The sequence below is a fragment of the Perissodus microlepis genome, chromosome 12 (assembly GCF_051167445.1).
Source record: "Perissodus microlepis isolate ML-2025 ecotype Zambia chromosome 12, ASM5116744v1, whole genome shotgun sequence".
NCBI classification, from domain to species: Eukaryota; Metazoa; Chordata; class Actinopteri; order Cichliformes; family Cichlidae; genus Perissodus; species Perissodus microlepis.
In genome coordinates this window covers 30,794,807-30,811,697 of record NC_140472.1, presented here as the reverse complement: position 1 = coordinate 30,811,697, position 16,891 = coordinate 30,794,807, and the positions used below count along the sequence as shown (strand labels likewise).

The following is a 16,891-nucleotide window of genomic DNA, read 5'->3' as shown; positions in this document are numbered from 1 at the left end:
GCAGCTTTTATACTTTGACAATAACAAACGATTATTATCTTCTCCCAGCACCCCTCTTGATGGCTCCCTTCCAATCCACTCCGTTCAGTCCAACCTTGCCTTGTATCTGCTCCTCCTGGAATCAGAAAGACAGAGAAGAAAGAGAAAGACAGAAGAAAAACAACCCTACGTAGCCTTGATTATCTAATATTGTCTAATATTGTCCCTCAGCTGATTTTAAGCTGATTTTAAGACCCAGTTCAGGACATCTTGTTTGGACTGTTTGGACTTCCTGACCCAGAGAGACTTATTGTAACCATATTGTAACCATTATCAGCAAAAAAAGGACCCTCAAGCGCTCTACGTCCACTCTTCAATGTTTCAGCACAGGCATAGTGCCGGACAAAGCTTATGGCCCTCAAAACACAGAGAGCCAACTCATTCATGAGCACGTTTGCATTGTGTATAAATAGAATAATTAAAACAGCTTTATCAAATAATTTAAAAAAAAAAAAAATCAAGGATTTTCAACCCTAACAGGTGACAGGACTCACCACTGCATCACTCTTCACTAGGATTAATCTGAAAATGTTCTAAACAACATGCAGTGGTAGGTAAACTGGTAAAGTGTGAGGTGGCATGATTTTTTTTTCCCCAAACCAGCATTTTATCCAAACAAAGGTGAAAGATGCACCAGTTACCAGTTTAATATCTTATTCTCTGTTCTGAGAATATATCAAACAACCAAGACTGAAACTGATCAGATAATTTTTAGAGACTTTATTCCGCCTAAACGCCTTTTCTCAGTTTATAGTGTGTTTGGTTTCCCTTTTCATTAGAAATCATTAATAAGAAAAGAACATTTGTTACCTTATAGCTCTTAGTATGTACTTTGTGTCATCCGCTTCATTAAGATGGCAGTTACTTTTTTCAGGGTGAGCAGCTTTGTTGTATCGCACTCATGTTTCATTCCATAAAAATGTTTGTCTAGTTCAGCCTGTTCTAATACTGCAAGGTAAAAGGTTACCTGAAGGCATTTCTGCATGCTAATGCTAAACAAACATGACCTGAACTGAATGTTGTAAAGTGCATGTAATTATTTTTAACACAGCATGAAATAATACAGATAATGATAGGGATGTTTTTGTTAATATATATTACTTTGGTAACTACTGTTGACAGTAATAACAATGATGATGTGATAAATATTATTTCACATCCTTTTTCTACATATCTGAGTAAAGTAAGAGTACACCAACTGTACTACTTCATCCACCATCTTTGATGTTGTAAAAGTCTCAGAGAAATGTAAAACTAGAACTGTTTCAGTACCATCTCTTCTTGTCATGACGTCTCTCCTGCTGCCCAGGACCTGATGTATCAGTCTTTAGGGATGCCTCAGTCTACCCTGCAACAGTACAAATCACATCATAGAATATGAGCATGTGCTGCCTACACTGCCACTGGGAAACTATGATCTCCAGCAGGCCTGGGAATCAATGACCTCGTCCGTCCGTCCGTCCGTCCGCCCGCTCGCCCACCCGCCCAGTTTCTCAGTGAAAGTGTCTCTGTGAGTGTAGATGTGAGTCATGTCTTCAGAGTCATAGAAGGACACCTCCCCCGTCATAGTCCAGCTGGACTATCCAGTCAGGATGGTCTCCCACCTCCACCTCCCAGCTATGTTTCCCTGAACTGAAACCCTCAGAGACAAAAACATTGATATAATTAGTGTTTCTCTCTGGATTATCAGGAAGCTGCTGCTTTGTGTCTCCATGTCTCACACTGGTCAGATCATCAGACAGATAGAGACAGCAGTTTGCAGTGTTTGGGTCCAGAATGACAGGACTGAAGTGGACCTTCTCCTTCATCTTCTCCCACACTCTGAAGGACAGGTTGCCCAGGTGTTTGGCCACATCTATCAGTGCTCCTGAGACCAGCTGTGGATCTGACACTGAGCTCTGGGCTCTGGCTCTGCTCTGAGTGTCTTTATAACTGCTGAGGAATGGCACGCTGTGTTTCTGCAGCTCTTCTTCAACAGCAGAGATGCTGTCTGACAGAGAGGAGATCTGCTCCTCAATCATCTTCATCTCTCTGCTGATAGTCCTCCCCTTCTGCTCCTCTTCCTCCCTCAGAGCTGCCAGTCTGGACTCCTCTTCCTCTTTCAGGAACTGCTGGAGCTTGTTGAACTCTGCTCTGATCTGCCTCTCTGTGGACAACAGCTGCTTCTTCATGTGTTCCCTCATTTCATTGTATGTTTCCTCCACTTGTTTGTATTCGTTCCTCTTGTCCTGCAGAGACTTTAAGTCAGATTTCAGCTGCTCCTTCAGGTCACTGACTGCTTCTTCTACAGGAACCACTTTGTGACTCTGGTGGAGAGAAAACTCACACACAGGACACACAGCTCTGTCTTCATCCTCACAGTACCAGTAAGGGACGTCTGGATGTTTATCACACACCACCTCCTCCTTCTCTTCCTCCTTTTCTTTTAGTGACTCAAGTGGGCTCTCACTCTGCCTCTTAGCAAAGGAGTCAGCAAGATCTTTGAGAGAAACATTTATCGATTGTTCATCCTTTAAATATTTTGTTTTACAAATGGGACAGTTTTTGTTTGTAATTTGTTCCCAGAATTTCTGCAGGCAGCTTGAACAGAAGCTGTGGCCGCAGCTCAGAGACACAGGATCTCTGAAAGTCTCTGAACACACGTGGAAGCTCAGGAAATTTTCTACGATTGCAAGTTTCTCAGTCATTTCCACTGATTTTCAGATATTTTAGTTTAGTTTATAGGTGAACTCACCAAAACAAAGTCCTTTTCAGTTATAATCCACTCACTGTCAGTTCGTCAGTTCAGATCCCAGCATACAAACGTATCTGTGTTGTGATAAAGAAGTAAGTTTTATTTTCTCTGTAATGGGTGGAACTGATAGTAATGAACCTATCATTTGACTCAGTCCCCACTAGATGTTGCCATTTCTTTGTTATAGATGTCGAAGGAAAATTCCATGCTAAAGAAGAACCATGTGAAATTGAGGTGAAATTTTAAGTGTGACTATATAAATTATGCTACGATTTTGGCTAAACTGATATATATATTTAAGAATTTTTAGCTCCTATTCTCAGAGGTCCATTGTTTTTCTGTTAATTGCTTGTAAACCCGAAAAAAAAAAAACAACTAACAAAAATCCTATGAATTACATTTTCTTTTCTATGCATAATGTGTCTCTGTTGTAAAAATATATTTAAAATATAGCATTGAATTTAATCGTGTAATGTAATGGTAAATGGCCTGTATTTGTATAGCGCTTTACTAGTCCCTAAGGACCCCAAAGCACTTTACACAACCAGTCATCCACACATTCACACACTGGTGATGGCAGCTACATTGTAGCCACAGCCACCCTGGGTCAGACTGACAGAGGCGAGGCTGCCGGACACTGGCGCCACCGGGCCCTCCGACCACCACCAGTAGGCAACGGGTGAAGTGTCTTGCCCAAGGACACAACGACCGAGACTGTCCAAGCAGGGGCTCGAACCGGCAACCTTCCGATTACAAGGTGTGTGTTAGAAAACCTTTTTTTTTTTTTTTTTTTTCGTGTAACCTGTATCTTTTAATTATTTTGATGTTTCTTTAGTTTACATGAATCTGACCCAGGAATGAATCGTAACTGGTGGTGCAAGAAAAGCATGAGCATCATAGAATCCTAGTAAATCACAGCATTCACCACTTCTTTGACAGATTTGTGACATCAGAGGTTTTCACATCACTAACCTGAGTTCTTCTACTCTTTTTTCAGCTTCAGATGGTCACCGTCTGTAAGACCTACTTTATCAGAGGCACTTCAATGAGTGAATGAGCTTCAGCAAGGGTGCAGCTACTCAAAGGGATGGTGAGTCTTTGTGTCAGTGAGTCATCTACTAATTAGAGAGTCAGCAGTTCAGTCCTGTCTCCTCCTCCTGCAAGATACTGAACCCTGATTTTACCCTGATGACTGTGTGAGTGTGTGTGCATGTTAGGATAAAAGTGCACAGGCATAGAGTGTGAATGGGTAAGTGAGGCTTCTAGTAAAATGTACTTAAAATGTGAAAATATAATACAAAAGTACCATGTAAGTACCAGTCCATTTACAAAATAAAGCACAATCACACACTGGTGGCAGATTGATGGTACTAATGTAACTACACAATAACTTAAGTGTCAATTCAAACGGACAATCCAGTCAGAGACATCAGCAGTTCATCAGTGTAAAGAAGAACCAGTTTCCATTCAGATTATTGATCAGGTCTGCACAGTTAGGACTGAAATGGCACTGATGTCATTTAACATAATAGATCAGGAATCGACATGATTGATTGTGCAGCCTTACATTAGTGTAGTGGTATGTATAAGTCTCTATTGTAGCACTGTGATGTTTGGCAGATATTACCCAAAATCTGTGGCTGTAACTGCAGCCATCACAATAGGAAACAATCATGTGCAACCATGCAGCTGCACTGCTTTTTAAAGTTGAGCTGCATGTGAGGATAGAAAGAACAGACACAGAAACCACATCCTGAAGAATGAACAATAAATGGACCTTCCCACAGAGATTAATAAAATTCTATTCTATTCTATTCTATTCTATATTCTATTCTACATCAGTGACCTGCATGTAAGGGAAAGATGTGTCCGGGAGAGAAGCCAGCACCACTGAGTCAGATCAAAAATGATCACAATCAAATTATCCCCCCTGTGCCTTAAACTTATGTCCTGTTTCTACACGGACTGATCTGCTGCTCAGTGTCCATCGCTCCCTCCTTTTAAATCCTGTTTATCAGTTTGAATTCAGATGTGTCAGTGAACACAATCTAAATAAATCTAAATAAAACCAGGTTGAAGGCCTTTTACTAAAATTTAAAATAATTAATTGTTGTCTGAAAGTAATATTGAAGGGTATATGGATTCCCAAGAGCTGGAGTGGGGAACCTTTTTTCTTTGCCAAGGTCTTTAATCTTCAGGTACGAGAATCCATGAACACATAACTCCAATTTAAATTTTGTTCACTTTTAATATTCTGAATAATTTAGCGCCCAGCTATCTTTCTGAACTACTCCACTTATACAATCCCAACAGAGCACTTAGATCGTCCAATCACAGGCTCCTAGCACAACCTAGGTCTCGAATGAAGTCGAGAGGTGACCGGGCCTTTGCATCCGTGGCACCTAGACTCTGGATTAACCTCCCTGTTCATATTCGTACTGCCGAGTCTATCCAGTCTTTTAAATCACGTCTTAAAACTTATTTTTTTACTTTGGCTTTTGATTCTGTCTAGTTGGCTGGTCTAGCTTGTTGTGTTGTTGCCTATTGTTTGTTGTCCTCTTTTATTGTTTGTTTTAATTGTATCATGCTTTTACTGACTGTGAAGCACTATGGTCAACACTGTTGTTTTAATATGTGCTATATAAATTAATTTTGATTTGATTTGATTTAATCTTGAAAACTGTGTGACTCACAGGCAGACAGAAAAGAAAATCAATTCTGGGGATCTGGAACACAGAAAGTAGAATATCTAAACAAATGGAACCAGCTAACCTCAAACACCGGTTATTCTTTGCGTATCTTCTGTGTTTTTCACCACTGGTTTGTACACACGTACAGAAAGACATTACTATGACATCCACTTCAAATTGGCCTACACAATGATGCTATGATACATGATATTGAGACACACAATTCTAATCTGATATGACATTCTTAGCAAATTTAAAGCAAATAGAACAAAGCACAAATGTATTCAATTTGATCTTTTTTATTATTAATTTTTATTTCCTTTTGTTTAGTGGTTTGGTGCTGTTTCTCAACTCAAAATGTCCTGTTGTAATTGGACATTTTGAGTTAAGAAACAGCACCAAACCCCAACAACACTTCCCTCATGGTGCTTTATATTGTAAGGTCAAGACCCTACAATAATGCACCAAAACTCCAACCCCCTAGAGCAAGCACTTTGGCGACAGTGGGAAGGAAAAAGTCACTTTTAAAAGAGAGAAACCTCCGGCAGAACCAGGCTCTGGGATGGGGTGGCCATCTGCCTCGGCCAGTTGGTGATGAGGGAAGGAAGTTGGGAAGAGAAGAGTGGTTATTTTTTAACCACTCTGGTTTTAAAATTAAATTTAGATTGCCCAATGTAAATGCATATTTTAAGCCAGTTTCAGAGCTTTGTCACGTAATCACATGCACGTTTCAGTTCAATTTTAGCGTGCACATGAGAAAGCCCTAAGGATGACATTTTGGCTCCTCAGTTTGGCATGTGTTTTGAAGGTTTTGACGATTGCTTCGTCAACCACTGGGTTGTTTGACTTCATTAAGAAGACTGGAGAAGGCCACCTGTCATGGAGTTCGTTGTACACCGTCAGGCTGAGCTGTTCAATGTTCTCTAAGGACATTTTGTAGTTTTTGGACAAGATTTTGTTCCGGATCTTATGGGAAAGCCTCTGTATAATGAAATCTGATGTTCCTGGGTGCCATGTCGCTGTCTCATTTTCTTGGCTCATGGCGTGCATTACCAGATCTTTAGTGAAATTTTTCACCACTTCTTTGTACACTGTAAACCCCAACAGTCTACCTGACTTATAAAGTTTGTGGATATAACAATTGAAATTCCTCACAAAGTTGAAAGAACTTAAAACTTTTCTGTTCTGTTAACGATTCAAACAGTTATAATTGTACATGGCTTAGAAGTTAAGAGTAAATACTGCTTTCTTAATTATGATTTTTGAGTAAATGTTTTTTTTCCGAGCTCCGCATGTGTACGTCAACTACGTCATGACGTTTTCTCTCTAACCTGAACGACGTTGACAGAAAATTCTGTTCAATATGGCTGCCCTTCTCGAGCGACTGGAGAGCACATTTGGAGAAACTTGTAAGTAAAACGGAACCTTCGTTATGTTTATTTTTTCCGTAAAAAAAGCAAGTATATTAATATGTTGCAGCCAATAACTTGTTTTCGAATGCGCTGTTGTTTTAAAAAGCACAGACCCAGGTGGTGAGTAGTTGTTCGCTGTTGTTCGCGCTCTTTTTCAAACCGATGATGTCGTTAGTTTTACAGTTTTAACCGATTAAAACACAGTTTTAATAAGAATTGCACATAAAGAAAGTGTCTTAGTGATATTTTAACGACCTATTGGCAACGCAAGAAAGTTGGCGTTTTTACAACAGCAGCCTCATTGTTCGGCAGGTTTTTTTTTTTCTTCTCATTAGCATCGTTCAAAAGTGACTTAGCTAGCAGTGGCAACTTCTATCTAAAACAATTGAAATATAGCAAGGTGTTGTATATTTAGTGTGCTGATAAGGTTTTCAATATTTTTATTTTTTCTTCCAAGGCTGAAGACCGAAGACAAAAAGACAGAAGAAGAAAAAATTCAGACTGCAATTAATTTCAGGTGGAGACAGTAAACACAGGTGAGTTGAAAGATCTATTGAAGAGTCCTTTCTTCATGGCCATTAAAACATTTTTAGGTTAAAAGACCTGTTTTTTTTTGTTTTGTTTTTTTTAAATCATGCCCCTGCTTTGTCACACTGAATCATGTTGAAAAGATATATTTTCATGGCTCCCCCCATTACCATTACCTTGTACTTCTTTCTACCAGTCTATTTTATTTTGTGACATTAACATCTTAAATGTACCCCGCCAGTTTAATTATTAATAGCTGTGTTAGTATTTATAATGCTTTTTTTTTTTTTTTATCATGTGCAGATCTACCAAGGGTCAGTGGCACAGTTCACCTTTTGTGGTAAGTTATAACACTTCATATGTGGTCACATAAGTAAGTTGTTTCATCAGTTGTTCAGTTCTTATAAAATAATATTGTATAATTGTACCAAATCACTGAGGATACATCCAATGTGTAAATCCCAATCAACAATTTTACTGTGATATTTGCTCGTGTTTAGAGAATCTCCATTATCTTTGTTACTGAGTTTCCATTTTTGTAGGGCCAAATTTGTATTAAAAATTAATATTTTCATATGATGTGAAATGACTCAATCATTTCTAATTTTTAGAAGAAACCATTCATTAAGTCCCTTAAGGTGCAGATTTCATATATTGATAATGATAAAATTAACACAAATTAAAAGTTTCACTGATAAACACACAATTTTTCCTTGCTTTGAACCCCATGTTCTATATAGATCTGGAGAACACTATTTTAAAATATTGTGTAGGGTTTTTGTCAAATGATTAAGAAACAGACTCTTTGTCACAAGAGACAGAAAGGTTGTATCTTAAAAGAAATGTCTCCAAAATTTAGTAGAGTCAGATGTCATGCAGTTTCATAAACATGTATTCTCCCCAAAGAATGACACCTGAAAACTTTGCATTAAATGAACTTTTCTTTTCCCTTTTTAGGAGGCGCCTGATATCAGCGTGAAACGCACTGCAGTACTTCGTGCCTTTCCTGTATACCTGCGGGAGGAGGACCCAGAATTCTTTAAGACATGTAATGTAAGTGTATTTTTGCATCACTTAAATTCTGCCAGTGAGATAAAATGCCATGGATTTTTTTTAAATACAATTTAATACCCTAGCAGCTACCAAATTGTACAAGAAAAATACCCTCTTATTAGAAAACCCTCACACACACACACAAACGCACACACAGGGTCAGGAGCAGGGCACAGGCGTATCACAGCACTTTGGCTATGCTGCAGGTGGCCCCAAAACCAGGCTGAAGTCGAGATTTAGTTTCTTTTTGAGATAAAGTCATGAAATAAAAAATTACTTTTTTTTAGAAAAATAACAAACATACAAATTATGTAGTGCAAGAAGCTAACACTTTAGCTTTAGTTAATGTACATTTTTCAAAAAAGTAGAGTACCCTAACTCGTTACAAAGTAACCCACTACACTGCTGAATGTTTTGCTAGATTACAGGTCATGCTTGTCTCATTCTCTCAAACCAACCTTACTTATTTAATTGGGGCGATCGTGGCTCAAGAGTTGGCAGTTTGTCTTGTAATCGGAAGGTTGCCGGTTCGAGCCCTGGCTCCGACAGTTTCGGTCTTTGTGTCCTTGGGCAAGAAACTTCACCCGTTGCATACTGGTGGTGGTCAGAGTGCCCGCTGGCCGCAGTGTCCGGCAGCCTCGCCTCTATCAGTGCACCTCAGGGCGGCTGTGGCTACAATGTAGCTTGTCATCACCAGTGTGTGAATGGGTGGATGACTGAATGTGTAAAGCGCTATACAAATACAGGCCATTTACCATTGATACTGTGTCTATTCCAGGCGGACGCATTGGATGAGTCGACCCTAATTGACACTCCAGTTGCCCTTCTCACTGTGGTTACCGACGGCCAGTCCAGTCCATTTTACTTCCTCAAGCATGGCTGTTGTGGTGAAAGGCGACTAGGGTGATGCGTGATATTCCCAGATTTGCAGATGCATTTGCTTTATTGTTTGGCTTGATCTATGCTCTGCATTTAGACGACCCCAGGAAGCTGGTTCACACATTTGCCTTTGTCCAAAATATCTTCATGGGGCTTGATGACGGCAAACCCCTGAAACCCCTGCCTACATGCTCTTAAAGAATATAAGGCAATGTTTGTTAGGACATGCACTCTGTTACTGAGCACTTTGTTTGAAGCACTTTATTTAAAGCACTCTAAGTTTACTACAGGCTTTGGGTGGATTTAACTCCATCAGTTTATCTAATTTTCCTATACTTGACTGCCTGTTCTGGTTATTTGGAAGCTGATCGTCTTTGTACCCATTTTAAAAAATTGTTTTTCATTTCTATTTAAAAAAAAAAAAAGTGATTAGTATTTTACTTTTTGTTTTGCATTTTTGTGTATTTTGTGAAAGTTGCAATTAGGACTGATGTCGTCCTTTGTGATTTTATAAAAAGATAAATGTTCTACACTGAATTTATAATGCTCACTTTATGGTGCCCATGTCCATGTTAGTGGTTTTATAAAAACATTTGTGATGTTTTTAAATTTTCATGAAAAAATGTTAAATAAACAAAATGTAAAGTAACTGAATTTCTGTACTTTTTTTTTTTTAGTAGTCTACACTCAAACATTGAAACATAAATATCTTTTAATTAATAATCATATAATTTGAGTTTAGGTTGTAATATAATTGCATTGTGTTGCATCAAAATAATAAACTACAAGAAATACAAAATATTGAAATTAAAGTATACAGTCTTTGAGTAAAGCTCAATTAATAAAATATAATTTTAAATTTTTAGGTTAACAATAAATACAAATTTTGAGTACCCCCATACTTAGAAGAGATGAGTTTGTGTACTTAAATCTTTTGAGGTAATCAGTTTCCACAAAAGTTTTGAGTTCAGTCAACTAATTCGGGTTTACAGTGTACTCTTCCCTGTTTTTAGAGACACTGAGTACTCGTCTTGGTAAAGCCAACAGGTGTTTGGTGAAGGTTGGGACTGTGATATTATCAAGTTGTTCCCTCAGATTAAAAATCAGATACTTTTCCTTGCAGTTGTGTGTTTGGCACAGATCCTTGAGAATGGCCTTGTCTATCTTTTTCAGCCATGTTCAGTGTTTTCGTGTTGACTCCGCCCTTCTCAGCGCTCTGATTCACCTCCTGTATTTCTAATGAGGAGGACTCTGGGGTTGCCGTGTCTTCTATCTCCGTCTTAGCCTCCGCTAATTCTTTTCTCTGCGTGTCCAGTTTGTTCTGCATTTCTTTTGTGTCCTTCACCAGTTTCTGATCTTCCAGGACTTTCTCTTTTTCTTCCTCCAGATTTTCTGTCTGTGTTTTCTGATTCCACTGAGTTTCTTTCAGAGGGGCCTCGTGTTTCTGAAGCTTTGTGAGCTCGGCAGACAGACCGTCCTTCTCCTGTTTCAGGATCAGGATTTCACTGTCCCTCTGCCTAAGCTGCTCTTTCAGACGGTTCATCTCAAGGTCAAAGATGCTGGTCTTTTCCTGATCTGAACAAGCCTGAGCCCCTTTTTCGTTAGTGGTGCTCCTCATTTGCACTTTGCGTGACACTGACTCATCAGTGAGTTCTCCAGCTTGGATCTCATATTGGTCCAGCTTGGCACGCATCAGTGAAATGCCCACATTTCTCTTGGCTTTCATGTTTGAAACAGGCCCCGCCCTCCACAACGTTCCATATTGGCTCATTGAAAATAGATCCCGCCCACAAAGAACAGGCTGCCAGAGTTATACAATTAAATTCATATTTAGAAATAATAAAATAGAAATTATTGAAAAATATATTCATTTAAATTTATTATGATTCATCCCTCTTCATTTACCCGAAAACCATTTTCACCACTTACTCAAAAGCCCTTCTCTGTGGTAGAAAACCTTTATTTTCCACGCTCTCTTCACTTCCATCCGCCTCTATCACGTCTTTTTGCCCACTCCGAGATTATTGCCTGTGCCCCTGTTGCTTACTCATAATAAGGTAGGAAGGAGAGTATTTCAAACCAGCAGGTGACCTGATCTATTAATGTTTTCGACACACAGTTTACTTCTAACTGCGCGATTTTTAACAATGAAAAAATTATATCTTCATTTTCTTTGTTATATATTGAAATAAGCGGAACTCTCTTGTGTTTAGAAAAGAATGCAAATTTTTAAATCAACCTTAAAACCAACCACACCGATAAAACTTATTTGCTGTTTTAATAACGTTTAATTGCCACTGTATGAGCTTATCTTGTGTTGCATCCTTGAGAGAGAGACCTGCAGCTGCCTCCTTCCTTTGGCTCCTTGTTTGTCTTTATCTCAGCATCACTTTTGCCTCCACTATGACGCCCCTCGTAGCAACATTTAACTTTCAAGGCAGATAAAAACAAAGTCTCAGTTTTGAGTGTAATCAGCTCTTAGTTATTCTGACCTCACCATAACGCCATCTGTTCAACATGACGTCTGTGTGCAGACTCATGACCAAGGAATTAATTGTGGATTTTAGGAATACCGGGAAACCCTTGACCCCTTTGACACTCAAGGGGGTCAACGTGGACATTGTGGAGGACTATAAATAACTCGGAGTACACATAAACAATAAATTTGACTCGGTCAAAAACACCACAGCACTTTACAGGAAGGGCCAGTGTCGTCTCTATTTTCTGAGGCGGCTGAGGTCCTTCATCTGTCGGACAATGCTCAGAAATTTCTATGAGTCTGTTATGGCCAGAGCTATCCTCTATGCTGTTGCATGCTGGGGCAGCAGGTTGAGCATTGCTGATGCCAACAGACTCAATAAACTGATCCACAAGGCCAGTAATGTTGTGGGTATGGAGCTTGACTCTCTTAAGGCGGTGTCAGAGAGGTGAATGTTGTCCAAGATAAAGACAATGTTGGACAATACCTCCCACCCGCTCCATGACATGCTGGCTAGCCACAGGAGCACGTTCAGTGAGAGACTGAGATTACCTAAAAGCACCACTGAACGACACAGGAAATCATTCCTGCCTGTGGCCATCTCCCTGTACAACTCCTCCATCTAACACACTGTAAACACTGCAATAGTTACATCTTTTTAGATCTTTTTGCACATGCTCCTTCCTGCTTGGTAATGTTGCTGTCTATTTTCTGGAAATATTTATTATTTGGTGATTTGTATATATTGTGCTATTCCTTATGCTCACCTAGTTACACCTACAGTGAGTTTTGTAAATCGTGCCTCTGACATATGCCCTCCATACAATAATAATTAAAAAGACTGAAACTAATAAAAAAACTAAACAAACTGAAACAGTTTTAAACAATAAAAACTAAACTGATATGAGCAAACACAGACTGGAAACTAACTGAAGGAAACTAACTGAAACTAAAATCAATGAAGTAAAATAACTTTGCAACAATTTCAACAGGTCTCTCACAAATAATCAGTCGTCATGTAAACAACCCTGAGTAGTAATATAAATCGTGTCTGAGATTACTAAGTAACGACAGAATGTTGCAGCATGATAACCGTTAAAAAACAAGCAAACCAAAAGTTCAAATAAGACTCTTCTTTGGTTTTATATGTATAATATAAACTGTATATTTATTCTTAGGGGATATACTGTATTTAAAAATTATCTAAACAAAATGTCAAATAATTCCTTAAAGACTAGGAAAAAGAGAAAAAAACACACAGATGGTTAGTCACTGCTGCTGATGCTCCAGCAGGGGGCGCTGTCACACAAAATAAAGCACAAACACACACTGAGGTAGCTTGATGCTTCTAATGTAGCTGCAGAATAACTTTAGATCAAACAGACAATCCAGTCAGAGACATCAGCAGTTCATCAGTGTAGAAGAAGAACCAGCTTCCATTCAGATTATTGATCAGAGCTGCACAGTTAGGACTAAAATGACACTGATGCCTCTAATAAATCATCATCTGTATGAATTATCAAAGGTGAAATAAGGAACAGTGATTCATTGTGCAGCCCTGCATATAAACTACATGAAGTGTCCTCCTCTTGAGGCCAGTGTGAGCTCTGCTGCCTTCCTGTTATTTAGTCAGATGAAGCATCACTGAGATGAGCTGGAGCCACTCTGAACTTCTACAATCTTCTTTTTACAGTCACTGACTGAGCTGCACTGACAACACTGAGCCGGCTTCTCTTCATAGGGTGTCTTTCACTCTTTCCCCACTCTCTCTGTTTCCAACCTTGTTCCATCATTTCTCTGCAGTTGGCTCTTTCTACTTTCCCTTTGTCTCTTTTTGTCACTTTGGGTTTCTTCTGTATAATAATATTAATCCTCTAGTTCTCGGATTCTTCTGATTATTGCTCTGTTCTCTTACGTGCTGCACGTGTTTCTCTAACTTCAGGAAAATGTGTTACGGTGTTATCAATAAAATGACAGTTTAAATAGAAAGTTCAGCGTCCTTCTGTGTTTACAGACACATCAGACAGGCTTTGATGTATTTTACTGACAGAAAAAAAAGTAGGAGGTTAATGAACTTGTTTTGCTGATATTTTACTTGGTCATCAGGTGAAAAACACCATTTACAAGACTAAATCCTCAGTGTGCTGATGTGTGTTTCGCATCTAGAACATGAACGAGTCTGAAAACACTGAACACACAGCAGCTCCAAGTGGGGAAAAAAAAGGTCATGGGGGAAAAAAAAGCACCAAATATTAATATATTATAATAATATATTAATATATATATTAAAAAAATAAATAAAAAAGGATAACAAGATTAACCTGAAGATGGATAATTGCAACGATTGCAATGATTATGTGGCAAAAATTACAGCTCTGCTCATATGCTCATCTTAGGTGTCTTTTTTTAAACTGTTTTCTGTTGGTTTATTCACAAAAGAAAAAAGAAAAAAGGTCAAGGTTATTATCAAGGTTACTACAAACAAATTAAAAACTACATGAGAAAAGGAAAAAAACTGTTTAATTTTAAAAAAAAAATCTAGACTTATTAAGAACAAAAATACTGGGCCTCCTGCCTCTGAGATATGCCCTCCATACAAAATACTGAAACTAATAAAAGAAAAAGAAAAAACTAAATTGAAACAATTTTAAAACAAAAACTTAACTGAAATGAGCAAACCCAGGCTGGAAACTAAAATAAATGAACTCGAAGAACTTTGAAACAATTAAAACAGTTCTCTTAAAAATAATCAGTCTAATATTCAGATAATATGTCTTATATATATTGTACATTGACATTTCAATTTATCCTTATGGGATATACGGTATTTAAAAACATTATTAATAAAACTGTCAAAAAAGTTCTTAAGGACTAGGAAAAAAAAATCACGTCGACCTCATCGTTGTTTTCAATAAAATCTCAGTCTGACAGATTTTGATATCAGAGGTTTTGGCGTCTCCTGCCTTTCCAACACTGAAATATGGGAAGAGTTTCTCAGTGAAAGTGTGTCTGTGAGTGTAGATGTGAGTCATGTCTTCAGGGTCATAGAAGGACACCTCGCCCCTGCCATAATCCAGCTGGACTCTGATCCTCTGGAGACTCTTCTTCACTGTCACAGTCTGACCATCACCATTAGTGTATTCTCCAGTTTGACGCTCTAAACACCAGATTCCAAATTCTGGTGATGCACAAGGTTCATTCTTATCAGCTGACTCTTTAATTAAACCTACAATCCAGTCAGGATGGTCTCCCACCTCCACCTCCCAGCTATGTTTCCCTGAGGTGAAGCCCTCATAGCCAAAAAGAGTACAATACTTAGTGTTTCTCTCTGGATTATCAGGAAGCTGCTGCTTTGTGTCTCCACGCCTCACACTGGTCAGATCATCAGACAGATAGAGACAGCAGTCTGCAGTGTTTGGGTCCAGAATGACAGGACTGAAGTGGACCTTCTCCTTCATCTTCTCCCACACTCTGAAGGACAGGTTGCCCAGGTGTTTGGCCACATCTATCAATGCTCCTGAGACCAGCTGTGGATCTGACACTGAGCTCTGGGCTCTGCTCTGAGTGTCTTTATAACTGCTGAGGAATGGCGCAATGTGTTTCTGCAGCTCTTCTTCAACAGCAGAGATGCTGTCTGACAGAGATGAGATCTGCTCCTCAATCATCTTCATCTCTCTGCTGATAGTCCTCCCCTTCTGCTCCTCTTCCTCCCTCAGAGCTGCCAGTCTGGACTCCTCTTCCTCTTTCAGGAACTGCTGGAGCTTGTTGAACTCTGCTCTGATCTGCCTCTCTGCTCGTCCACACAGAACAGTTTGGCCTCATCTTGATGTTTTCCACATGCCACCAATAATTCATTTTTGCCTTTTTCTGTCTCAGATAATCCAGATTTTTGTTTCTCAGCAAATGAATCAGCAAGTTTTTTCAGTGTAAAGTTCACAAGTGGATGAGCCTTTGAAGATTTTCTTTTACAGATGGGACAGTTTGTGTTTGTAGTTTGTTCCCAGAATTTCTGCAGGCAGCTTGAACAGAAGCTGTGGTTGCAGCCCAGAGACACAGGATCTCTGAAAGTCTCTGAACACACATGGCAGCTCAGGTAATTTTCCAAGAGTTCCTCAGCCATCTCAGCTGGTTTGCAGATGTTCTTAAATATTCAAACTTACCAAAATACAGCCGCTGACTAGTATTCCAGGTAATTTGTCTTGTTCAGTACAGAATGTACTAATGTAATGGCGTCTTCGCTCTGAACGGCAAAACGTGTCTGTTAGTTTCATTTACGCAGAGGTGGAGCAGGTAACTACACTGAACCTGGTATTTGACTTTGTTCCCACTAGATGGTGTAGTTGCTATGTTGTCAACCAGACTACAAAGTACTGGTAGCTCCTGAAGAAAAATGGAGACTTAAACTGTGAGTCTGTTGTTTATTTCACCAGCTTTGCTCGATACAGTCAGACGTAAACAAAAGAGCACATTAAACACTATTAACAGAAACATTTTGATTTCACTATATGAAGCTAAAATGATTAAATACAATGCATGCATTTGGTAAAATGTCAAGTGGTTCTATTAGAAGACTCAGTGAGGGAGCCAAGGTAGTAGAGAAATAAAACTGTTGCTAAAATACAATTTATTTACCACATAAAACAAGCAATAAAACAATCCTTGCCAGGGACAACAAATTTAAATATGTAAAAACAATGAAACTAAAAAGTTTCAATCGCCTCAGCCGATCAATTAGAACCGCTAAAAGTCCAGTAAGATTATTAAAATCCAAAAGCTGGCAGCATCCTCACACGTCCTCTCCACTACCTCGCTCCGGTGAGCCCGAATGGGCAGAGCTCTTAACTGTACTTGACACGCGTGACTAGTATCTCGCCGTCCAACGATGTATGATGCGATACTATCGCGTCACCTCTTCACTCTTCACCGATGGTGTTTATTTCCGTTTTAGTCTCCAGTTGGACCGCCGCCAGGCACTCTTATTGGTCTGTTTGTGGCGCGAATGCGAACTGTGATTTGTCAAACGCGCAATCCTTCCAGGGCATGAACTCTCACAGGTGCGTGATAGGGGAAGTGGGGA

The 16,891-nt window shown here is 39.2% G+C and overlaps 1 long non-coding RNA gene and 2 pseudogenes across 1 annotated transcript; 1 reads left to right on the top strand and 2 right to left on the bottom strand.

Annotated features, from left to right (window-relative positions):
* Positions 1-1,450: 1,450 nt before the first annotated feature.
* LOC146376613 (nuclear factor 7, ovary-like) lies at positions 1,451-2,956 on the bottom strand (annotated as a pseudogene).
* A 2,935-nt stretch (positions 2,957-5,891) lies between these two features.
* LOC146376612 (uncharacterized) lies at positions 5,892-9,984 on the top strand. Its single transcript, XR_014801878.1, has 5 exons — positions 5,892-6,872; positions 7,333-7,411; positions 7,707-7,743; positions 8,361-8,456; positions 9,235-9,984. It is a non-coding gene; the product is annotated as an uncharacterized LOC146376612 (long non-coding RNA).
* Positions 9,985-13,398: 3,414 nt separating this feature from the next.
* LOC146376611 (E3 ubiquitin-protein ligase TRIM35-like) lies at positions 13,399-16,762 on the bottom strand (annotated as a pseudogene).
* Positions 16,763-16,891: the final 129 nt, after the last annotated feature.